Below are 26,167 nucleotides of genomic sequence, written 5' to 3' on the forward strand. Positions count from 1 at the left end.
CCAGTAGAGAGAAAAAAGGCAAAGGAACCCAGTGATATAGTTTATGCAGGTAAAACTTCTAGGGTGGGCAGCAGATGGAGAATGGAGAACAGTGGATTGGGGGTCAAATGGAAAACATCCAGCATAGTATCATTTTTTAAAACGTATTTCTCCCCTTTGACATTTTCAATTTGTTGGCACAGGATGACTCCCAGTCTTGCCAGATTGGAAGGCTTCTACTTTAATTGTTTACATATTTATCACATATGCTAGATGGTGAATACCTCGAGGCAGGGATCCTGTTCTGGGTATCTTTGGAGTTCCAAGCCTGGCCCAGGGCTGGACATGCAGAAGAGGCTCAATTATTCATTGAATATGTGCTGGTGACACTGTAAGAAAAATTATTTGTCAAAAAAATCAGTAATCTGCATGCTTATTCATTCAACAAGTGTTTATTGAGTGGCTAATATGTGCCAGGTACTGCCCTAAACAAAGTCGACACAAGGCTACAGTCTAGAGGGGAAGGAAATCAACAAATTCTTTCACTCATTCAACAAACATCGACTGACCAACTATGTGCTAGGCACTGTTAAGCCATGAACAAGATAGGTCTCTGTCCTCATTGAACTTCTGTTTAAATGGGCATGTGCTCTCCTTGGGTTTCCCTGATAGCTCAGTTGGTAAAAGAATCTGCCTGCAATTCAGGAGACTCCAGTTAGATTCCTGGGTCAGGAAGATCCGCTGGAGAAGGGATAGGCTATCCCCTCCAGTATTCTTGGGCTTCCCTTGTGGCTCAGCTGGTAAAGAATCTGCTTGCAATGTGGGAGACCTGGGTTCAATCCGTGGGTTGGAAAGATCCCCTGAAAAAGGGAAAGGCTACAAACTCCAGTATTCTGGCCTAGAAAATTCCATGGACTGTATACTCCAGGGGGTTGCAAAGAGTCGGACATATGCTGTCCTTAAGTAGCCATCATTAAACCTGGAGGGAAGCGAATGGACACTGCTTTTTAAAAAGTTAATGAGGTCCATAGCTTCAGATAGATGAAAGGCAAGCAGGATGCCATTTTAGGTCATGGAAAGACAATCCCTGGGGCTGGAGGAAAGCCAGAGCTTGGAGAGAATGTCCTCACAGGGCAGGGGTGTCCTTGTTAAGGACATCTGATCCCTTGGTGTTGGATGGTTGGGATGGATTCCAAGTAAGAAGATCTAAGCTCTTCACACTTCTCCCATAGCAGGACTTTACATGGAAGGTCTTCAATTAATTTCCGTGGAATTAAGTAGACTCTTACCAGCCTTTTACCAAGATGTAGGCTCTGCAGAAGCCGGGCGTGGGCGAGGAAGGGCTAGCTGGCAGCCTGGGGGAGCCATGGCAGGGGAAGGGGGGTGGCATAGCCTTGTGCAGATGCTTGGGATTATTTTACAGCCATGTGTCACTTGGCTCTGTGTGCTGGAGCCAGTCTTTTCTGGGAAGCTAGAGGGGATCAAACGGAGCTCATCGTATTAACTCCCCAACTCCTACCCTCCTGAGCTTTGGGAGTTTAAATTCCTCTGTTGTGTAAACACCAAATTTCTGGGGAAATGGTATTTCTCAGGGGATGGAAAGCTGGACTCTCATGTCACATGCCTCCCATCTTAGTGTGAGGCTCTTGGAATCAGCTGAGTGCAAGAAGCTCGTAGGGTCCCTTTCAGTGTGGCCACTGCCCCTTTGAGAACATTTCTCCCTCCCAGGACTTTGGCTGCTGTGGATAGGTTGCCCCCTGTAACTAGGTATCCTTGGCCATCAAAGGAGCAGCTGAGAATCTGCAGGACTGGCCTTCAGCATGGGTCTTTGGAGACAGCTGCTTACCTAGTGTGTCTTTGCAGGCTCCAGGGGAGGGATTTTCTCCCCTATGCACGTCCCAAAATACCTCCTCTATCAGGCTTTTGATGTCTGGGATTGCTTTCCTGTGGACAAAGCCTTCCATTCCACAATGGAGGCCCCCGAAATAGAAGTGAATGCACTTGTGTTTGGCATTGCCCACAACAAGCTGTTCTTGGCCACGCGCTCCTGCTCGTGCTGTTTGGCTGCCAGGAATATCCTCCCGTGCCCTCATTTCCCTTGCCCTGATCCTTTAAGAGGCAGTTCAAACGTTTCTTGCCCTAGGGGATGTTGTAATTGGTTTCTCTAGATGACAAGAAACAGATGTACTCAGACTTGTTCAAACACACAGGTGGTGTGGCAAGGATAAAAGCAGAAGTGATGAGGAGGATTGGACTCCTGGACCTCCAGGAGGAGGAGACCTAACTCCTACAGTTTGTCTGCTCCAGAAGCCTGTGTGTAAGTGCTTGAGTGTAGGGACTATACTTTATCCTTGTTGGAAACCTCAGACCTAGCCTGGAGCCCAGTACCTAGGATGTATCCAATAGTTTTTTTGGATGAGGAGGGTAGCTTTTTTTTTTTTTTTTTTTTTTAAAGTCTTTGTTGAATTTGTTTTCTGTTTTGGGTCTTTCTGGCTGCAAGGCATGCGGGATCTTAGCTCTCCAACCAGGGATGGAACCCACAATTGGAAGAGTGAAATCTTAGCCAGTAGATCACCAGGGAAGTCCCCCAAGAGTTGTTTTTGAATAAATGAATGAACAAATAAATGAATCCTAAGTATGGGCTTCCCAGGTGGCTCAGTGGGTAAAGAATCTGCCTGCAATGCAGGAGACACTGGTTTGACCCCTGGGTTAGGAAGATCCCCTGGAGGAGGGCATGGCAACCCATTCTAGTATTCTTGCCTGGAGAATCCCATGGACAGAGGAGCCTGGAGGGTTACAGCCCATAGGGTTGCAGAGTTGAACTCGACTGAAGTGACTGAGCATGCAGGGGCAGAAGTTATCGGGTTTGTTTTCAAGGTACTTATGTTCTAGTTGGGGAACTAATCAATGAAACGAAATAATACTAAGAAATAGTGCGAAACAATGGTTAAGACATGACCCATAGCTTGTAAGATGAATACAATAAAGATGCCTTAGGGGCAAGGAGATTTAGTTAGCAAGTAGCCCTGAGAAATGCTTTAATTCACACTAGCATGTCACTGACTGGTGCTAGACTTCCTCTGAGTGCAGACTTTTTGAAGAACATTAGAGTGAACATCGACTAGTGTACAATTTCATATTGGGCTCCACAAACGATGGCCAGGGACGGTGCTAGGAAAGGCAGGAGGTGCTCAGACACAAATCTCAGGCAGAGATAAATCTCAGGCAACCTTGAGAGTTGGCTGAGGGCTGGCTTCCAACATTGGGGTGCATTAGATGATACCATCCGGACTTCCTTGCGGCCCATGAGCAACACTGGGTGGTGGATCAGTGATCCCCATTGGTCTAATTGGATTGGTAGAGCCAACAGAAAGACCAGGACTGTACCCTGTGTCTGCTGAGTTACTACCAGCTGCTCACTTTAGTTCAGCTGTTCAGTGTTCGACTCTTTGTAACCCCAGGGACTGCAGCATGCCAGGCTTGCCAGCTGCTGGTAGTGAATAAATGAGAAGTCCCCAGGGTGGACTTCAGGACTCCACAGTGAACCCGATGCTTCCTAGTTTTACAGACTTAAATCAAAGGCCAAGAAGAAAGAGATCTTTGCAGTTCTCTGTTTTGGAGACTGGCCCTTGGGGTGAGTCCAGTACCATCCTTTCTTGTGTTTGGATGCGTCTCTCTGAAACTTCTCACCTTGGACAGGCTCTGCCAAGTTGCCAAGGATAAGCAAGGAACACTTGTGGGCGATTCCTAGGGTCTTTCTCCCATTGTTTACTGTCCATCCCATGTATGTGGACCTTCATCTTTTATTTTTTAAAAAAATATTTACTTGTTTATTTGGCTGTTCTGAGTCTTAGTTTCACCATTCAGGATCTAGTGGTCTGACCAGGGATTGAACGTAGGCTCCCTGCATCAGGAGCACAGAGTCTTAGCCACTGGACCACCAGGAAAGTCCCCCAGACCATCATCTATTCTTGTACTTGAAATAGAGTAAGTAGCAACCTAACTGAATCCACTGAGCCCAAACCCCTCAGAGAGAAAAAGCAGCCTCAGAAAAATTCATTTTTCTCCATATTCGCGCAGCACCTTGTGTTTACCTGTTTCCCCACATAAACTCTCACTCTGTGTGTGTGTGTGCCTTTCATTGATTAGTCAGCCCCTCCTGGAGGGCTTATCAGACATGGGCAGTGTTCTGGGCATTCGAGAGTATGGGTTGGGCTATGCTCACTTGATAGTGACTCAAACTACACAGACATTCATTATCTCATGAAATAAAAAAAAAGTCCAGGGGTCTCCTGGGGTCTCCAGAAGCTGCCAGCTTATCAGCACAGCAGTGTCACCAAGGACCCAGGCTCTTGCCACCCTCCTGCTCTGCTATTCTTGATGTGTCAGTGATATCACCCATCAGATGGCGGGGGTTTTCTGGCCCCCGGACAACATTCTGATGTCGAGAGAGAGAAGTAAGGCAGGTCAAGAGCCTTCCCTTCTCACTCTCTCTTTTTTGGATGTTAAGAGCAGGTTTATTCATAATTGCTAAAAACTTGGAAGCAAAAATTGATCTTCAGTAAATGAAAAGATAAGCAAGCTGTAGTACCTTTAGACAACAGAATATAACTCAGTGAATATAAGCAGGAAGATGCAGAGTAAAAAGGGGTGGTGCATTCAGTTTGGGCTGTATTGGGCCTGGGGGCAGTGGAAGCAGTTAGCAGATGATAACATCTGTTAACATCGCCAGTGCACAAAGTTTGAAGCTCAGGAAAGAGACCTGGGCTGAAGATAGCAGATTCAGGAGTGATCAACACAGAGGAAGCAGAGAAATACTTGAGGGAGACAAAATCATCTCAGGAAAACAGACATGGGAGCCAGCGACAGAGCTGCCGCCCTGAGCATCCATGGACTGACCTTTTCTGCTTCGTTTGGGTACTTTGTTGGGCGGGGTGAGGGTTCAAGGATTGTCACCAGGCAGGGATTTTCCTTGAGGATCACACTTGCAGAGACAGTTTAACACATACCCTGATGTGTGGATTTCTGCATGCCCCCTGGGTTACTCAAATTTGCAAGACCTGATTTGGAGTGACAAGAGAAGGGGGCTGAAGACGGAGCCCTGTGGAGCCCCCAAATTTAGGGACCAGTGGAGACAGAGAGAAGCTTGAGAGGGAGATTGAAAAGAACACGGGAGAGGGACGAGGGGACACACAAGAGCATCCCAGGACCCAGCAGAGGTCATGGAACTCAGTTTGTGGTGAAGGTATATTACATATTTTTCTTCTGTCTCAGCAGAGTGCCACTGCCACGAATATGGTATAGACCTATTTCCCCACAATAAATTAAGAGTCAGGCATTCAGGTGGAAAGGATAGGGAAGCACATTATCTTCCTGTCATGCCCTGCGGGTGGGGTTAACATCACAGCGTCTGTAACCACAGAGCTGGGGTTGAGGTCTGGCTAGCTGTGTGACAATGGGCAGCTTACTCAGTGACTCTGGGCCTCAGTTATTTTGTCTGTGAGACAGAGGCTCTAATACCTAATCCAAGGGTGTGCGATGGGGTCAACGGCTTACTGTGTGCTCACAGGAAGCAAGTGCTCAGTAAGTGGTACCCCGTATGGACCCCTAGGCTCTCATTCAGTACCCAACACACGACTGGAGCTCAAATGTCATGTTTTGAATAAAAATGAGAACATAATTTTGCTGGTGGGGAAAAAAAAAAAAGCAAACAAACTTAGAGCAGCATAGGGTTGCCAAGAGCTAAGGGAGTGAGTTAGGACTAGGATATAAAAGATAAACAGGTCACATCTGCAGGGAAGCAGTTTTAGAAAGAAGCCAGCAAATGGACTTTCAGTAGAAGAGCAGGCTGGCTGCAAGAGGCATGTTATTATGGAGAGATCCAGAATGGGTGAAGAAATCAGTAAGAACATGCTCCAAGTCTAGGTTCTTCTGTATCTTTGCAATTTCCAGTTTTTCTGGAGTCTGCTTCCTTGAGCATCCTACTGCTTTAGATGGTTGCCATGGTGGAAAGAACACGGCTACTGGAGTTAGGGAATTTCAGGTTCCAGTCTCAGTGCTATCACTTTCCCACCTGTGTGATCTTATAAAAGTTACTTAACATCTCTGGGCCTCAGTTTCCTCATCTGTTAAGCGAGGCTAACCCACTTCAACTGGAGACTCTGTGGAGTAAATGAGATTAGAGTATGTAACTCATAACACCCAGCACTTAATAGGTGAATAATGACTATTTTTGACTTGTTTTCCCTTACATCTTAAGTACAGTGGGTTCTTTGCTCTCAAGTAAAGGGGTGTAAGCGTCCCAGGTGTCTCAGTGGTAAAGAATTTGTCTGCAGGGCAGGAGACACGGGTTTGATCTCTGGGTTGGGAAGATTCAGAGATCCAGGGCATGGCAACCCACACCAATATTCTTGCCTGGACAATCCCATAGATAGAGGAGCCTGGAGGGCTACAGTCCATGGGGTCACAAAGAGTTGGGCATGACTGAGCATGCACACACAGAGGGGCTTGAAGGTGTGTCTTGACCAGTCAAGGGAGCCCACTGTAAGGAAAGGAGGATGTGGAAGGCGCTCGTCCTCTGTCCCAGGGCTGGGAGAAGGAGGCCCAGGCTCTGGGGGAGGGAAAGGCATGAGGAACCCCTCACCCCCTGCCCGCAGCTGTCACCCTCCTCACCAAGGTAGTGGTGACCACCTGCGACTAGTGGCCCAGGGAGCCTGTGAAACTGGTACCTTACCTCTCCATCTCTAAAGCAAAGTTGTAACTCAGCCTCTGCCTCCAGCCTTCCTCCATGCCGCGTACCCCAGGGGCTGGGGCGGGGAGGAGCCCTGAGTCTCCAGGGTATCGGGGCTCCATAGCACCTCCTCTGCTGCCTCCTAGAGGACGCTTCCAGGATGGCCCCCCAGCCAAGCCCTCCTCCCAAGACACAAACGGCCTTGGCCCCTCTCGCGCCCCCTGGACCTGAGGTCAATCCTAGAGCCTTAGGGGTCTGGAGGGAAATCTCTCAGGGGGCTCCTCCCTTCTCCTCCCCTCCAAATATACCTGTAGCTCAAAATGTAGAGCACTCAGCAGTTCTCAGAAAACTTTCCCCTCCCATAATGCAGGCAGGGAGGAGGGACGTGCGGGCACAGAGAAGTGACCTGGGCAATATGGCAGGGCTAACGAGTGGTGGGACCGAGACCAGCACCTGGGAACTCCCAGTCCAGAGCCATTCTGTGCTCCGAAGTGTGGAAGGCCCATGTCCCATCTCTCTGGCTTGATGTTACAGGGTGGTTTGCTGGCAGTTCGTGTGGATATGAACTTCCTCATAGTCCTCAATGGCTGAGCTGGTAAAGAACCCACCTGCCAGCGCAGGAGACACAAGTTTTGATCCCTGAGTCAGGAAGATCTCCTGGAGAAGGGAATGGCAACCCACTCCCAGTATTCTTGCCTGGGAAGTCCCACGGACAGAGGAGCCAGGGGGGCTAGTCCATGGGGTTGCAAAGAATCGGACACGGCTGAGCTCATGCACGTATGCAGGAGCCTTACTCAGGTTTTGGTGTTGCAAGGGGAATCTGTCCCTTCTCCCCTATCCTTCCTCCCCTACATTCGCTGCTTCCTTGAGTCCCGAAAAAGTGTCTGAAGGTCCGAACCCCATGCTCACCCCCCTACTCCCCTGCATGCCTCGGTCTGATACTCAAGCTCCAGGAAATGAAGTTGTTTCCCAGCTCTTAATGGCATTGCCTGGAGCCCAAGGGCGCTGCACTTTCAGGGGACTTACTGTTGTACCCTTGCACATGGACACCCTTCTCCCCTCTAACTGCATCTGCCCCAGCCCCAGCCCAGCTCCATCGGCAGCCTGAGAGTTGGATCCATCACAGAGCAGACAGAAGTCAGTAGCACCGATTGAAATTCTCAGGTAGAGCGAGTCTGGGTGACATTTGAAGAGGAGAATTTAATTCGATAGTTTATATTCCACTTAGGTCGTCCTCTACCTGACTGCTGGTAAACAGCTGTAAACTGCCACAGCTGTCTGGCGGCGGAGAGGAAATACAGTCTGGGGAGTAAAATTGTGACGGTGGGGCACGATGTCAAGAAGACAGAACCTCCCGGGGGAATGGGACGAGGTGGCATGGTATGTGTGTGGGGCTGGGCCCCAGGGGCAGGGGACCCCATTCATTTCTTCCTTCCTGAGCCCCTGAGTCAAGTGATGGGCTCAGAATAAATGGCGTTCAGGCTGCCTCCTTCTGAACTTCACACTCTCAGAGGGAGCTCAGTGGTGTCATGGAGGGGACCAAGAATTTGGAATTGGAAGGTTGGGGTTCAATTCAGTCTTGGCTCTTAGTTCCTGCAAAACTGAGGCTGGGCCAGTCAGTCAGTCCTCTCTGAATCTCTGAGGGTGAAGGGGCAATCCTCACCACTCGTCTCCCTCGAGGTGCGGTGAGGTCAGAGAGGATGTGGGGGATGGTGCCTCGTGACCTGGAAGGCTGGGAGGTGTCGGCCCTGTTACCAGGACAGAGGAGCCCACAGCCTGCTTCTCACTGGTCCCATATCACCCAGGGGCTAAAGCTGGGCAGGACCTCAGTAAGCCAAGTGAGCTGTTAGCCTAGGATTTGAGAAGTGCTTAGACCGTCCACAGCTGACCTCCACAGCTAGGCTTGTCTCCAGAAGACAACTGTCAAAGCATGTTAGTCGGTTGCCTTGAAGGGGTAACAGCCCCCAACACCCAGGCTTCCTTCTCCTGGCCATTGGTCAGTACACTCTTACTTGAGGAAGGGGAGAGTAGACCCTTGGTGGGAGTGGGGCCTAGGATAGACACAATGTCATTGTGACGATCCTTAGTAAATTCTCCTGTGACCCAGGTACCACGCTGGGCGAGGGACAGGGCAGCCATCCTCTCGTCTCTTCATTTATCCCTCTGACCATTTAGCAAGCACAGAAATAGCATCAGCTATGTCAGAAGTGTGGACAGGGAAACAGGGACATAGTGGGTACTTGGGAGCTTTATGTCCGGTTGAGGGACACACACACACCAAGCATCTGAACCTCCAAGTCAAGCTTAGAAGCTCCTCCTCACCCATAAGCAGGGCTGTCCAGCATTTCAGCAACCTTGCCACGATCCATATGCTGCTCACGCCTTTAAGACAACATATACTTGTGAAAAAAAATTAATGTGATCTAATACAGCTATCTAGTTCAATGCCATATAATTATCTCCTGTTTCTCACTGTCAAGGGTATACAGTCTTTCTTCCATCATGGCAGCCCGGCTGTTGACAAGGTCTCTGGTTACTCTCTAGAAGTGTCATGTTGGCTAAACATGCAAAGACAGGGGAGGAGAGGAGCACACCGACAGCCTCGCTCACTCTCGTCCAGAGGATGTTCTGCAGTGTTTGACCTGAAAGAGTGACATGATCGGTTCAGCACTGCCCACGGGGGACTCCATAAAATCTCCAAGCCTTTGCCACATGAGGGGACCATGCCAGCTTCAGTGGCCGACTGGGACTGAGGTGGAAGACAAGGATATGGGACGGTCTGCTCTCCTCCCCTCCCCACCCTCCCACCTGCTTCTTGCTGTCCTGGCTCTGGTCCCTTTGTGTCCTGTTTCATCTATATGACTACTCTTGCCCATTCATTGCCGTGAACTTTGACCTGATCCCTCCTTTGTCCAAACCCGTTCTGCTCCCATCTCCTGGAACGCCCCTGTGTCAGATTGCTGGGCCTCCCACCTACCTGCTGAAAATCTGGGAGAAGCAACACTGTGTGTGATGGTGAGAAACCTCATGTGAACATGTCGCTAAAGAAATTCTCATCACTCTGTGATCTGGGACAGGCAGTCTAGATAGATGAGGAGAAATCACGAAGGGAGATGATGAGAGCTGAAGTCAGAATATGCAAAATACAAGGACTTCCCTGGCGGTCCAGCGGTCAAGAATCTGCCTTCCAATGCAGGGGATGTGGGTTCAGTCTCTGGTTGGGGAATAAGATCCCACACGCCTCAGAGCAACTAAGCCTATTTGCTGTAACTACTGAGCCTGCCAAATAAATAAATATAAAAAACTTAAGAAGAATGTATAAAATATAAGCTCTTTCAGTGAAAGACTCTGAACGCTCCTCGGCACCCTGTGTACTGGTCTAACTTCAGCAACCACCCTCACACACGGATCATTGAACCAGCCCCCAGGCCTGTTGCCCCGATCCCACCCTTGCGCCTCACAACTTGTATAACTGACCTCAGTCCCCGGCGTCCTCCCCTTGGCCTTTCTGCTCCACCTCCCTTCTGCTCCACCCACTGGGCCCGTCACAGTCCTGCCCCAGGCCCTTGGCCCCTTCAGTTCTGCTCCACTTCATTCAGGCTCCCGCTCAAATGTCACCTCCTCAGACTTTCTCTGAGCACTCCACTGAGAATCAGACCAGTCACCATTGTGTCCTCAGTGTTGAGAAAAATCCTGGGCATATAATATGTATTTAATGAACATTTGTTGAAAGAGTGGATATGGGAATGAGTGAACTGCCGTGGTCAGCGGGGAGTGCAGAAGCAGCAGGCAGTGATAGGAGAACAGATTGCGGCATGACTGAGGACAGGGGCAGCGAGCATCTTTCTGACCGTCTTCCTGGAACTGAGGGGGCAGTTTGGGTCATGGAGGGAAGGTAGGAGAGGCAGGAAGTGGGGTGCCCAGGGCAGCCTGGCCCACTCTCCTGTTCTCCCCAGGGGCCTCCTAGCTGAGTTCCTTCTCGCTTCCCCACTTTCCCTTCATGCTTCTGCAGAACGAATGAATAATGACAGGCCTATAATTAGACCACCATCAGCACCTTCATTGTCCCAGACAGTCAGCACCCTGAATAAAGATCCGGTTCCGTGGCCTCTCACTCCACACCCCTGCTCATGGTCTCGTTTAGTAAAGTGACTTGTTTTCTAGGATCCTGAAGAGTCAGAAAGGAACCAGCTGGGATGTTCTGGGGATGAACCTGGGGAAGCATAGAGTGGCAGCCTGTTGTGGAGAAAGACTGAAAGGGGAGCTGACCCTGGGGTCCTGGGGTTGTCACTTCTCCTCCCAGGTTCCAATTTTCTCCTCCATCAGCCCTCAAAGAGCTGGAAAGATCAGTAGCTTTTCACACTACATTTGGAACACCCCTGGGGGATGCAAATGACCTTTGGATTCTACGTGGAACCAGACAGGAAAGAAACCATGACCATCACCTGGCCGAGAGCTCTCTTCACTGGGGTCTGTGGACACCTGTGGGGGCCCTGAGTGGGATGAAGGGCAGAGAGAACCTAGCACCTCCCCTGCTTCAACCAAGGCAGCCCCCACTTTGTCTGTTTCATGCTCTGTATTGAATACTGATTGAGATTTCACTTGAAGAAAGGCTTCTCCACGAACCTTTGAGAAACCCCGAAGCCGATGGTCCCCAGATTCTTTTCCAGTTCAGACACTTTTGGTCTTCATTTCCTTAAGAGCGGGAAGGCTCAGGTCCACAAGCCTGTCTTGCTTCTCCCAATGAGCGGTGATCAGTGGGTGCTGCAGGTGGGTGCAGGGCTCTCAGGCGTCCCCAGGGACAAGGCGGGTACAAGGCCTGCCCAGAGCAGGTGCCTGCTCTTTGCCCACCGAGCTGCCTGGAGGGTGGAGCAGCAGAGAGGCTGGAACCTGAAGCAGTGGGAGGAGGGTACAAGGCTGCTGGGAGCTTGAGGGCTGTTCTGCTGAGGGGAAAGTGGTTGGCTTGACACTCCAACCCCTGAAGAAGGCACCTCCGGTGTCCTCTGGGAGAGGGTGACAGAAGCAATTAGCAAGAAGTCCTTGAGTGCCCCCACTCCACCACACGCCTTCCCCAGCTCAGGGAGAGACAACTCCTGTGTCTGAGTGACAGCTCATCCAAATGGGAATGAGTCCTTCATCTCATCTAGAGCCCCAGGAAGAGGTGTGGGGCCCTAGGTCCCACTCTTGGTGTCGCTCTTCAGTTGCCCAGTTGTGTCTGACTCTTTGCGACCCCATGAACTGCAGCACGCCTGGCTTCCCTGTCCTTCACTATCTCCCGGAGCTTGCTCAAACTCATGTCTGTTGAGTTGATGATGCCATCCAACCACGTCATCCTCTGTCATCCCCTTCTCCTCCTGCCTTCAATCTTTTCCAGCATCAGGGTCTTTTCCAATGAACTGGCTCTGCGTCAGGTGGCCAAAGTGCTGAAGCTGCAGCATCAGTCCTTCCAATGAATATTCAGGGTTGATTTCCTTTAGTGTTGACTGGTTTGATCTCCTTAAAGCCTTCTCCAGTCTCTGACGAGTCCACCCTGGCCCTGGCCTTGATGGGAGGGGGGCTGGAGCGCAAAGGCCAGCGCCATAGCAGAGGCTGTCAGAGGAGCTGGTGCTGCCAGAAGTCGAGAGGGAGAGACAGGGATGGAGGGGCCAGGGTAAACCCCACGGGGAAGAAAATCAAGCTCCACAGCCAGAATAATGAGGAAAACGAGGCCTCGCTGAGGGGGTGAGGACTTCAGAGCCTCAAGGCCCGCCCTCCTGTGAGTGCTGGATTGTAGGTGATGTGCCTGTTTGGCTGCAAGTTACAGAAACTGAGTCAAACTGGCTTAGACAATGAGGACATGGATTTGTCTCCCATAAAGTGCAGAGAAAAGTGGACTTTAGAGTCACCCCGCTGTGAAGGAGCAAAGGCAAGATTTGATCCAGGGCTTGTAACAGGTCTGAGGGAATAGCCTGGGAGCTCTCCTTAGCTTGAACCGAGCAGAACCCTAAGGGCCTTCCCAGGACAGGACTTCCTCCATATCCTCTGCTTCAGCTCCTCTCTGAAGTACCCAGGATCTGATGCACATTTCCTGAGTTGTTTTGCACATATGAAAAACCCCCACCAAGTAGAAGATGTTAGGTACTTGAAGACCACGAGCACATGGCCCCAGGCTTCCTGGAGCCTAAGGACAGATATTGTTCACCGCTGTGACATCACCCTGTTACCTCACCGGCAGCCAATCAGAGAATTGTGTACAAGCTGATCACGGACCCTGCAACCCGCCTCGCTCACCTGGCTTTTAAAAGTTCTTTGCTAAAGGGCTCCCTGATAGCTCACTGGTAAAGAGTCCACCCGCCAATGCAGGGGACATGGGTTTGATCCCTGGTCCAGAAAGATCCCACATGCCTTGGAGCAGCTAAGCCTGTACACCATGATTACTGAGCCCATGTATAGTGTTCAGTGAGAGAAGCCCTAGCAACGAGAAGCCACTTCAAGAAAGAAGAGGCTCTGCTCTCCTCCGCTTGCCCCAACTAGAAAAAGTCCATGTGGCAACGAAGACCCAGCGCAGCCAAAACAAAACAAAAATTAACAAATAAATAAAAATAAATAGAAACAAACACAAACCCAAAAAAGTGCTTTGCTGAAACGAGTCACCCATCTCCTTGTCTCATTCTGCAGTAAACCTTTCTCTGTTCCAAACTCTGATATTTTTGTTTGGTGTCTCTGTACATCAGGCCTATGGACTGAACTTGCTTTAACCTCTCCCAGCAAGCTCCTCCCCCTGGGCCTGGTGGGTCCAGTGCAGCATCTTAGCCTCTGGGGAGGTCAGGCTAGCCCCAGGTTGTGGGAGGAAGGGTGGTCCCTGGTGGCCTGGCCACTAGGCTGCAAGGCTGGCCCAGAACAAGGGTGTCTTGGGGGGCTGTTTGTAGCGGGGAGCAGCCTTCACAGAGGTCTGGGGTGGGTGCAGGGACCCAGTCCTGAAGGGAAGCCCTGTCTGGAATTGGGAAGTTAAACTTCACAGAAAGGCAATCAGTTAATATCCATCACTTCCTTTAATCCATAAACAACTCTTGGAATGAATAGAGGAGGAAACAGAGAGAAAGAATCATAAAATAATTTGTCCAAGATTATTCAACTGCCAAGTAGCAGGCCTGGGATTTGAACCCTGGTTGGTATGACAGCAACATTTAGTTTTCCACTTGTCTGGTGGGTAAGGGGCTCTAGGGAGGAGGCTGCTCAGTGAATGTGGGCCTCTTTGAGACTCACTCCAGATGCATGAGGCACCTTGGCTGCATGATTAACTGCACTGCTGGCCAGGTGGGAGTCTGTGCTGTGCCAGCCGCCTGCCTCCCCACTGGACAGCGCTGGTGCAGGTGGCAGGAGCTATAAGAACCACTATCTTTGTTTCACTAAAGGCGTCTGTGCATTTTGTGAGCTCCTCAGCTTAACAGAGTCCTGAATCCAAGGCGCATTTTCATCTCTCCTCACCCACTGTGATCCAGTTTCTGTTTAATTTTCATCCGAATGCATCCTTTCCCTTTCTCAGACTGCTTACACAAGTGACGTCCGGTCTTCTGGGAGTTGTGGCATGCTGTCTTTGCTTGCATGATTTCTTAACACCTTTCTCCTGCCTAAAGACTTGCCTGACAAGGATGTTTTAAAATTATATTACTGTGATTTCCCCTGCTCTTTTTTTCCTGCCTAAAAGGAACTATAATGTCTTTATTTGTGTATTCCCCCCACCTCTCTCACCTCGTGGGCTGCTCCTTGTCAAGTTACAACTGTCTCATGCCCCACGGGCTTACCCAGAACAGTGGGAGGTCGAGTCCCTTGGAAGGGGAAGAGTGGATCCCAAGAGCCCTCCGGTTTGACATGAGACGCTAGAAAATATCTCAATATAAACAGAAGCCACCTCGCTGCTCTAACAGGAATACCTACAGCACAAACATGCTCTCCAATACATAGAAAATGTGTGGAAAATCCCAACTTCTCAAGGGTAAATGATGCTTTCAGAAGAAAACCATTTACTGAATGCATTCTAAGGTTTTGCAAGGACATGATGCTTCTGCAGTTAGAATGTAAAAGAACAAATCCCCAACAAGTTGCTGTCATAGGACTGTTTCGGATGCGGCCCAGAGCAGAGGGAGCCTAAACAGCTGTGAGTATTTGGTGAGGGAGGAGAGTCTGTGGTTGTTTGTACCAAAGGTGCCCAAAGAACTTTGGATTTTAAAGAATGTATTGGGCTTCCCTGGTGACTCAGTGGTAAAGAATCCACCTGGGATGTGGAAGTCACAGGAGACATGGGTTCAATTCCTGAGTGGGGAAGATCCCCTGGAGGAGGGCATGGCTACTCACACTCCAGTATCCTTGCCTGGAGAATCCTATGGATAGAGGAACCTGGTAAGCTACAGTCCATAGGGTTGCAAAGAGTCAGACCCAACTAAAGGGATTGAGCACACGTGCACAAAGAATGTATTATTAGGGTATATGCTAGGCTGCTGTAACCAAGCCACCCTATGAATTCAGTGGGTTTATTTTCCTCTTATTGGATCATGCAGAGACATAGGTGGATGGTTCATAGTAGGCAGGTGGCACAGCTCTGTAAGGTCACCAAGGGTCCCAGACTCCTTTTGTAGAATATTGCCCTCATCCATACGGTCACTGCTGATTCATGGGCACCCTGCCCAGCTGAGAAAGGTGCATGAACACGTCAACATTTTAAGAGCAAGACCCAGAAGTTGTGGCATCCTTTCTTTTTAAATCCCCTTGGCAAGAACTTGGCCCCATAGCTCCACACAACCAGCTGCATAGGAAACTGGGAAATGTAAATCAGTGGGAGGCCAGAGTTAAAACACTGGGATCGTATTGCTAAAAGCAGGAGAGGAGAAGGGAAACCAGGGACTAAATAGCAGATTAGACCACCACCACCACCAAAAAAATTCCCATACAAATGATCCAGTTAGGGGCTTCCCTGGTGGCTCAGCGGTAGAGAATCTGCCTGCAATGCAAGAACTGCAGGAGATGTGGGTTCAATCCCTAGCTCGTGAAGCTCCCCTGGAGGAGGGCATGGGAGCCCACTCCAGTATTCTTGCCTGGAGAATCCCAAGGACAGGGGAGTCTGGCGGGGTACAGTCCATGGGGTCACAAAGAGCTGGACACGACTGCACCAAATTAGCATGCATGATCCAGTGAATCTCACCCTTCAAGATGGTCTTTAAAAACAGCCACAACCCTCTCCCCTCAAATACCACTTTACATGAATCATGGCAGCAAATTGAGATGGCTTCAGATAAAAGAGGCAAATCATGTCCCTTCAAGCCAGTCACTAAAGTAGGCAGCTCCCCTGTCTTTCAGTGACCCGAGAGACGGAGATCTTATTTCTCCCCTCAGAGGAAGCAAGAGGAACAATAAATAGCGCACCAGAGAATGCACGTGTTATTCTGTAAAGGCATAGAAATTCTACCTGGAGGCCTTGCTGACAAGGCTTCCCAATCTTTCCTGAGATTTAATACAGGAAATAAATTCAATTTCAGCACTTGGTGCCTGCCTCATGGTGGGTGCCCTGTAAATGGCTGTTGAATAAACGCTTTAGAAATCGGCTGTCTCTGTAACGTCTAGGGATAGCTGGGAGGAGGGAGGCTGTTTTTCACAAACCTGAATGGCTTTTCTTATCTTGTTTTCACCGAGAGAATGGAAAGTATGGTTTTGCTTGCTCTGGTCAGGCAGCCCCATCCCCACGGATACCCCATAGGTACCCAGTTGGAATCACTGCTATTGAAACAAGAGATAGATGGGTGCCAGGCTAGGTGTTTATAACTAGCCCCCTATTCCCACCTCCTGGGGTGAGAAGATGAGCTCCAGGCTGGACATTCACCATCAGTTCCCTGTTTACGTTTCCTGAAGCTGGAGACACACAGGCTCCAGGACAATGTTTTTATGACCGGACTCCTGTCTATATTTTGAGATCCACACCTCGATATAAAAACCAGCCATAGGAATAGGGTAAATAACCGGACACCGGGCATTTTTATGGCAGGGACAGAGTGGGACTAAACTCTGTTAAGAGATCAGGAGGTCATACATGTCCCATCCTTGGGACCAGGGAGACATTTGACAGTCACAGAAAGGCCTCACGGGCATCCAAAAGGAGGGGAACCTTTTGTGATAGCAATGTGTGGTGCTAAAGCCGTTTCATGGGCCTCCTTACTAGAATGTATCTGGGACATGCATGCATGTCTGGGAGGGTCCCAGGGCAGGTCAGGTGTGGAAAAAGAAACCAGATAATTCTCTAACTGTAAACAAAGACCCGGAAGAACTGACCTGCATAAACGATTTAGCCATCTTTTTATTGTCCTCTTCCTCGCTAAGGGGGAACATCGCCACCCTCTCTCTCCAGGGGTGCGTCTCTTGCCTTGCTTCTCTCTTAACTAAACAGCTTCTCTGTGTGTGCTCCCACTTGTTGTGGCCTGTCTCTAAATAAACTTTGTGCTTGCCTTTACAGTTCTTGCCTTCATGAGAAATCCATTTCTCACTTGTGGGCAAAGATCCAGGGAAAAACAGCTTCTAGCCTCTCGCCCTTACTGGTCTGGTGGCTGGGATTTCTGATTCTCCTCCAAGCTACCCAGGTTCAGTTCCTGGTCATGGAATTAGGGTCTCACTTCAAGGCACTACTCACCGCTGCCTCGTCGAGATCGTTACGCTTACGTGGGGTGGAGGGACAGTACCTGTGCAAAATCTTCTTTTATCTCTCCATCACTTAAGTAGTTAAAAGTTGGAAAAATCAGTATCACAAACACAGCCGTGTGTTGCCAATTTTTTGACAAGGGTATAAAATGCTTTGAGATCAATAGACACTCTTTAGGTCCTGCTGGACCATGGTTCTGAGAAGGTGTTGGTTTGGGGCGAGGAAGAGGTCAATATTCAGAATTAGGCAGGAGAGCCAGACTTGAGAGGAGCCAGGAGATGCCCAAGAATGGGGCAATGTCACCACTGGAGGGGAGGGCTGGCCGAGGGCTTGGCACTCAGGAAAACAGAGAACAGGTGGTCTGCAGGAGGAGCTCCCCGGGCGTAACAGGGGCTGCTCAGGTGTCCAGGAGACAGGTCTGTGCAAACACGGAGAATGGTAACAAGGACAATGACATTTGTGATGCACACAGCTAAGCGCTATACGTGCAGTGTGGTACCCAAGAGGTCAGTATGATTATCACTCCCATCTTACAGGGGAGGAAATGGACTCGGAGGGGTGGAAAAATGTCCAAGTTTACATACATTCCTGGTGGCTGAGCCAGGACTTCACCCCAGGTCTGGTGGACTCTACAGAGTGTGGAAGGATGGAGCAAGGAAAACATATATGGGAGAGCCAGCTCAGCTGACAGCAAGGAAAAGGGTTTCAGTGATGGAGGCATCCATCAGCTTCCTGAGCAACAGCGGGCCCACAGACAGGGGCGAGAGGTCAGTCAGCGCTGACCCAGACCCCGGAGACACCAGCAGGCCTGGAAGCCTGGGCGGCGGATCACTAGGCAGAAGCTGCGGGAAGGCATCTGTGAGTCGGGGGATGTGTGCGGGCTCTTTGTACTGGTACCTCCCTTAGTTCGCAGTGGCTTTTTAAGACCCTGACCCCAGCTTCCTTCTCTTTCCTCCCCGCCCCTCGTCCTCTCCTCCCCTCTTCTCTTCTCCTTTTCCTCCTGGTGATCTTGTCCATCCTCTGGTTTAAACCTCTCCTCAGAGCTGTAGTCTTGCACAGCCAGCTACTTGTGATACAACAGGAAACCTGGGGGCCACCCCAAACACCTCCCTTCAGCCCGGCACCAAGCCCTCTGGCTTCTATGTCCTACAGCTCTCCAGAAGCGCCTTCCCACTGCCGGGCTTTAGTTCAGACACTTCTCACTCTCACCCGGACCCTTGGTATGGCTGTAATGTGTTTTCTCTCATTTCGTCTCCCCACCCCTGTCCAATATCCACGGAGAAGCCCATGGGGGCCGAGCCAAGCGTGTGTCTCTCCACCTCTCCACGCCTCCCTCTCTGAGATTGTTTGGTTTCTCCCTGCAACCCCCTAGCATCCCAGGCTCCTGAGAATAGCTCTGACAGCTCTGGATGACCAGGTCCTTGTTTCTCTTTGTGGCCTCCCCTACGAGGAGGCATCCCACCTTCCCTTTCCTCTCCTCCTGGCCCAGCCAGCGCTTAATCCTTCCCTGAGCTGAGCCCAGCCACCAGGGCAGGACACCTTCCCTGAAGCATCCTGTCTGGTCATTAGTCTGTGATTTCATCCACTACTCATTTGTCACCTGCGTTTCCTTCCTCCCTGCCTCCTTCCTTCTTCCCTACTCTTTCCTTCCATTACTCTCTCTCCTCCCTCCCTCTCCTATCCTTCTTTCCTTTCTTTTTCTTTCTCCCCTTTTCTTCCTTCCTTCCTTCTTTTCTTTCTTTCACTTATGAATATTTCAAATATATACAAAGTAGAAATAGCATAATTAACTCATATATACCAATCATCAGCTTGAACAATTATCAACTCAAGGACAACCTTGTCTCTCTCTCTCTTACACACACCACACACAAACACACACACACACAAATGATCAGTCTGAAGTCAGCTGCAGACATATAGTCTTATCCATGAACATTTTAGAATCCATGTTTAAAAGATAAGGACTGTCTAAAAATAAGCACAATTACTTTGGAAGGAATGATGCTAAAGCTGAAGCTGCAGTACTTTGGCCACCTCATGCGAAGAGTTGACTCATTGGAAAAGACTCTGATTCTGGGAGGGATTGGAGGCAGGAGGAGAAGGGGACGACCCAGGATGAGATGGCTGGATGGCATCACGGACTCGATGGACATGAGTCTGAGTGAACTCAGTGAACTCCGGGAGATGGTAATGGACAGGGAGGCCTGGCGTGCTGCGATTCATGGGGTCACAAAGAGTCGGACACGACTGAGCGACTGAACTGAACTGAACTGAAGTACCTTAACATTGCTTAAAAATCATCAAACAGTCACAGATGTCCCCATTTCCCCGATTATCTCATAGATTCTCTTTTTCACAGTCAGTTTGCTGAGATCAGAATCCAGAAGAGGTCTCACTTTGCAAGTGATGGACGTGCTTCTTCAGTCCCATTTCATCTGGAGCTCTTTCCTCCCTCTTACTTTTGCTCCCAGCAGTATATTTACTGAGGAAACCAGGTCTTTGTCTCACAGTTTGCATCTGTCTGGATTTTGTGGGTGGTGTTTACATAGTGTCTTTGAACATAACCTCTGTCTTGCATGCTTCCTGTAAGATTTTCCACTGGGTATCTTAACTGTCCACATCTCAAAGATGGTGGTCACCTTCACCTCTGTATCCCTGGAAGCTCAGATGATGCCTTCCTTTAGCTAGGCACACCATGAAATGTTCTGATGGGAAGGAAGAAAGAAAGGAGAGAGAATAGGGAAGGGAAGGGAAGAAATAAAAAGTTACGGAAGGATCAGGTGTGACTGTGGGCCAGGGTTTCTCAGCGTAATGCACAGACCAGAATCACCTCTGGTCCACCTGTTAAAAATGATGTTGCCTAGGCCTTATCCCAGCTCCATGAAAAGCCAGAACCTCTGAGCCCTGGGCCCAGGAATCTGCATTTCTGACACACTGCACTCCTCTCTCTGTGGGTCTGAGCCTCTGCATCTGTGCAGGGAGGCCCTTCTTCACCGAGGCCCTTCCCAGCTCCAGCCCTCTGAGCCCACATCAGGCATCTATGGTTCTGAAGAATGGAGACTTCCCTTCGAGTGTTCTGCATTTGTAAAAGCAAATGCTTGATCAAGACTAGCACCTGATTCTGCTACTGAAATCAGCTGCATCGCCGTGTTTATTTTTTTGATGAGTTTGCCCTGTCCAGGCTGTGGGCTCTTCAGGGGACAGCCTCCAGGTTCCCAGCCTTTTTGAGTAGGTGATGTGACCCACCAGGCAGAGAACCAGGGCAAACCCCACTACCTAGCAGGCTCCTGGTGAGCCCCTTCTCTGGAGTGCCCCTTCCTCTACCCGCCCTTTCTCCACCTCCCCAACCCCCAGATTCTTTTTCTGTACTTCTGTGCACTTCTGAGTCTTACCAAAAAGCCAGGGACTCCCCTTCTCCCAAGACTTCTCAGGTGGTGCTGCTGGTAAAGAACCTACCTGCCAATGCAAGAGATTTAAGAGACCTGAGTTCGATCCCTGGATGGGGAAGATCCCCTGGAGTAGGAAAGGGCAGCTCACTCCAGTATTCTTTCCTGGGAAATTCCATGGACTGAGATGCCTGGTGGGCTACAGTCTGTGGGGCAGCAGAGAGTCGCATACCACTGAGTGGCGCACACTCGCGTGCGTGCAAGTGCACGCACGCACGCACACACACACACACACACACACACACCTCCTTTCCCATCATCCTTCCCCCTTTCCCCACCTCCGGGCTGTAGGCTTTGGTTTTCTCCTTTAATTATTATTTGTTTGTTTATCTTTCCACTGGTTTTCAACCCCAGGGATAGTTCTCCTCCCCAAGCCAATTTGAATTAATTTTGCCAGGACAATTCCTCCAGACAATGTATCAATTGCTGTATTAAAATCAAGATGTATTACATCTCTCCCATCCTTCCCACCCCTTAATTTCTTAGTTCCCTCAAAGGCACAATCAAGTGTGTCTGGCATAATTTGTTCTTCATAAACCCAGACTGCTCATTGCATGCACTTGCAATTTGAGAAAGATTCTTGGCAGTGTTTTATTTCCATAATACTTTTCTTTATTGTGTCTGATGATTGAATCTTGGTGATTAAGGTGACAGTAAGGTGGACCTCGGGCCCAACCCTGTCACTGAGGCCTTCTCCCAGATTTCTTCCACTCTTCGCACTCCTCTGCCCTTTGGCTGTCACCAGTCACACTCACTACGGGCGGGTAGGGCCACCAAGAGCAGCTGGGGACATAAGCTAATGGGTGTTTTTGTCCAGATGTGGTGGGCGAGCTCAAAGGATAAAAATGATTGTGCAGAACCAAAGCCCATGGAGAATGGAGGGACAGTGTGGTGGATGGTATGAGATGAATTGTGTCCCCTCAAAATTCATATTATAATTCGTATTTTAAGCCGGTAATCCCCAGAACCTGTGAATGTGGTCTTATTTGGAAATAGGGATATTCTATACAATTAGTTAAGATGAAGTCATGGCAGTGGGCCTCAATTCAATATGACTGATGTCCTTATAAAAAAAGGGGACATTTGAACAAAGAGACAGGCACACGGGCTGTGAGAATGCCATGTGAAGATGAAGGCAGAGATGGAGGTGAGGCATGTAAGAGCCAAGAAACATCAAAGATTGCTAGCAAGTCATTAGAAGCTAGGAGAGAAGCTTGGAAGACTCTCCTTCAGAGCCTTCCAGAAGGAATCAACCCTGCCAACACCTTGATCTCAGACTTCTAGCTTCCAGAAGTGTGAGAAAGTACATTTCTGTTGTTTGAACCACCCAGCCTGTGGTATTCAGTGATGGCGGCCCCAGGAAGTGAATACAGTGGGTAAGAAGGTGGGCTTTGCCATCAGACAGGCCTGGGTCGGAGTCCTGGTTCCACATTTCATTAACCAGCGGCCCTGGACAAGTTCACGTCACCTCTTGCAGTCTCTATTGCTTCACTGAAAATGGACCCATCTGAACACCTTCCTTAGTGACCACGAGACATAGCAGACGCTCTTGGCATCCTGACTACACCCCCTCAGCCTACCTGGGGGTGACCCACGCATGGTGGCCCTACTGCCCCCTGCTTTCTGTGTCTCTGCTTGACAGTGCTCTCTGGGGGCTGGAAGTGTCTAGGCTGCAGGAGGCAGGAGATGCCAAAGGGTTGATGTCCTGCAAACACCTCTCATGAGGGACAGAAGTGGGTGATTAAACAGCCCAGCTCCCTCTCCTCTGGGTGGGGGATGACCCCGAGTTTAGTTGCCCATGGTCTCCCAGAGGGCACCAGCCCCCGCTGCCTGGAGCAGTAGCCCTGTCATCGTGAGCACCCTCCACGGGCTTCTCCCCCGCTCCTGTCATACATCCCCACTCCTGCATGCTCGTGGCCAGATCACTTCCCAACCAAACTACTTGTTCCTAAATTTTGGCTTTCAGATTTGCTTTGGAAAGAAATCAGACAAAGAGATGATGTGTTAAAGTGCTCTGTACAGCGAGTGTCTTAAGGGAAGTGCTCAGTCCACCCATGAGGGTAGACGAGCTGTCTGTGCAGCACAGCTGATGCACTGTCCACTGTGTTGGTAAGGGAGGGTGCACTGCATATACCGAGGGTCTTCAAGGCCTGCTCGTCGCAATAGTGTGAGCGGGTGGGCTCCATAGCCGCACACATTGAGTAGCTGGTGGTCTATCCCTTTGGCCTCTTCAGCACATGGGAACAGTGACTAGGCATGCATTGCAAGGGGTCCTTGGGTGTGTAGCTTGGGTGATGCGTTCAGATGGCACTGGGGGAGCAGAGCACAGGAGCAGACAGCTTGTGTGAATACAGCTGTGCAGAGCATGGGGGAACAGCCAGCACCCAAACACCTTTCCAGCCCCAGCACCCAGACGTGAGCACTGGGAGGAGAGCTCGTTGGCTCCTTTCCACCGCCCGCCTGCTGCCGGGAGCTGCTTGATGTATTATCCCTGCCTGACTGTTCAGAACGGGAAACACAGCAACAGGGATGCTGCCTGCTTTGAAGAACTGTCTCCAAAGAAGGGGACATATTAAGAGAGTTGGCAGGAGCCTCAGATTTCATTTGAGTTGACCCGTCACTGCATGAGAGAAGATGAAATGACTATGCTGGTCCCTATAGAGCAGTATCGATGTTCTGGATAATTCTTTGTTGAGGAGCTGTCCTGTGCATTGCAGGTTTACCAGCATCTCTGGTCTCTACCCACTGGATCCCAATAGCAACCCCACCCCATGTTGTAACAACTAAAAATATCTCCAAGCACTGCCTAATGTCCCTGGGGGGCAGAAATCACCCCCAGTTGAGAACCTGAGCTGTAGAAGTAACACGTGTGTCGAAACACAGAATAAACACGTGTGAACAGAAATAGACAGAAGCACCTTTTTCTTCTTAGTCCTGGTTGGACTCAGCAGGCATAGTTTTTGAGAACAGGGCTCTGTGGTGATATATATCTGATTTCAGTTTTCATTTCTCATTCACCAGCTTTGTGACCTTGGATGTAAAATGAAAATCAGATCATCCCACTGCTCTGTTTAAAACCCTTCCCTAGTTTTCCACTGACCTTAAAATGAAATCCATACTCTTTACCATCATCTCCCAGATCCGAATCTCCTTTAATACCCCTCTCCCCTCTCCCTCACTCTGTTGCAGCCACACTGAGCTCTGTTTTTGTTCCCCAGTTGTGCAAAGCTCTGCTCCCACCATGAGCCTTTTGCACTTGCCACCCTCTGGCTAGAAAATCCTTTCCCCAGATCACTGTGTATCTGGCTCCATCGTCTGTCAAGTCTCAGCTCAAATGTCACCTTCTCAGAAATGCCTTCCCTGACCTCTGATCACCGTAACTAAGGTAGCTGCCTCTGCCCCTTTACTCTCTCTATGTAGCCCCCCACCCCTGGTCTCTTTTATTACACTTTAGCACACCCCCAGGTGTATAGTTTTCCTTTTTTCTTGTCTGTATCCCCACAACAATATAAGATCCATGAGGACAGGACCTATAACACCATTGGACAAATAATATGATTTCATGGATTTGTGGGGAAGATTAAATGAGATAATGGTGTGTGTCTGTTAGTTGCTCAGTCGTGTCCGACTCTTTGAGACCCCATGGACTCTAACTTGCCAGGCTGCTCTTGCCCATGGAATTCTCCAGGCAAGAATACTGGAGCGGGTAGCCATGTTCTTCTCCAGGAGATCTTCCCGACCCAGGGATGGAACCCAGGTCTCCCACATTGCAGGTGGATACTTTACAATCTGAGACACGAGGGAAGCCCGTGAGATAATGATGGAAAAATAATAACAACAGTCATGATAAAGCGCTTGCAAGCACATGCCTAAATCAGTATCTGCTGATTAACTTATTATTTTTATCATGCAGTTTAGAGGTGATCTGTCATGGTGGTTGCCCCAAATCATCTGACCTACTCTTCATGTTTGGGGAGATTTCCAAGGTAAAATTCAAAAGCACCACATTTTCTACTTATTATGACCGACTCATCCTGGTTTTCCTGGAACTTCTCTGATTTTAGTACCGGAAGTCCTGCATTTTGGAAAACCTCCTTTTGGGGCAAACTGGGATGGTTGGTTACCTTATTTCTAGCTCCAATATGAGTGCTATTAAATCAAATGGCAGCTTTGGCCTCATTGAGCTTTCATCTCGTTAACTGAGTTAAACGAGAGATGATTGGGGTAGCACATATTGTGCTGGTATGGTTTTGTGGTGAAGGTGACCTTTGCGTATGTGTGTTAGTCACTCAGTCGTGTTTGACTCTTTGTGACCCGTGGACTGTAGCCTGCCAGGCTTCTCTGCCCGTGAATTCTCCAGGCAAGAATACTGGAGTGGGGGTGCCACGCTCTTCTCCAGGGGATCTTCCTGACCCAGGGATTGAACCCGGCTCTCCTGCACTGCAGGAGGATTCGTTACCATCTGAGCCACAGAGGAAGCCCAAAGGTGATGACAGCTTGCCAACTGTTGCAGAGACATAGATATTTTTAGCAGTCTGTTTCTAAGGTTTGTCCCAGTATTTGTTTCCTGCTGCTGAACGAAAGACTGTTTCTGCACTTCTGATGATTTTGTGAGCTCTCCTCATCCTTACTAAACAGCTCTCTCTTTAAACTCCCTAGAAAGGGTTCTGTTGTCTGCAACTAAGAAACTCAACCAATACACACAGTAATTGTACAAGTCTCTTCTACCCTGAGGCCTACCCTGTAGTAAAGAGCCTCTTAAAGGGTGCTTGAGATAGATCAATATCTGGACCATCGAGAGGATTGCTCTATTACCAGTCCATTCACTTGATAAGACAAATGCCAGTGTCTGCCGTTTCAAATGCCCCAGACAGAGTCTACTGCACTGTGTTGTAAGATGCACATTCTATCAGTTCAGTGAAGCTGTGAACACAGCCCTCCTGATTCCTGGGCATCTATGCTTGGGCACCAGCAGACTAGGGTATCACTGATGCTGGATCCTGAGTATCTCTGAGCTAGCCAGAAGTGTGGAGACACAGTCCTCCAGCTGGGAATGGGCTTGGGAAACAGACCTAGCACAGAGGCTTGCCCTGGAGACCAGCTGGTCCTGGTTAACATGCCCCCAAGGGCGTGTAGAACTCATGGAAAGTTTGGATAAGCACAGGCACCAAGGTATTGGGGGTTAGTAAAGAAAATTCCAAGAAAAGATTCAATTCAGAAGGCAAGTAGGATATCAGTCACCCTGGGAGGCTTGTCCACAGACCTGGGTTCAGTCAAAAGAGAAATGAGTTCAGATGGGGGCCGGGTAGGAATTGGGGCCAGCACCTCAAGTCCAAAGCTTAGAGG

The sequence above is a fragment of the Oryx dammah genome, unplaced genomic scaffold (genome assembly GCF_014754425.2).
Source record: "Oryx dammah isolate SB20612 unplaced genomic scaffold, SCBI_Odam_1.1 HiC_scaffold_11, whole genome shotgun sequence".
In the NCBI taxonomy this organism is placed as follows: domain Eukaryota; kingdom Metazoa; phylum Chordata; class Mammalia; order Artiodactyla; family Bovidae; genus Oryx; species Oryx dammah.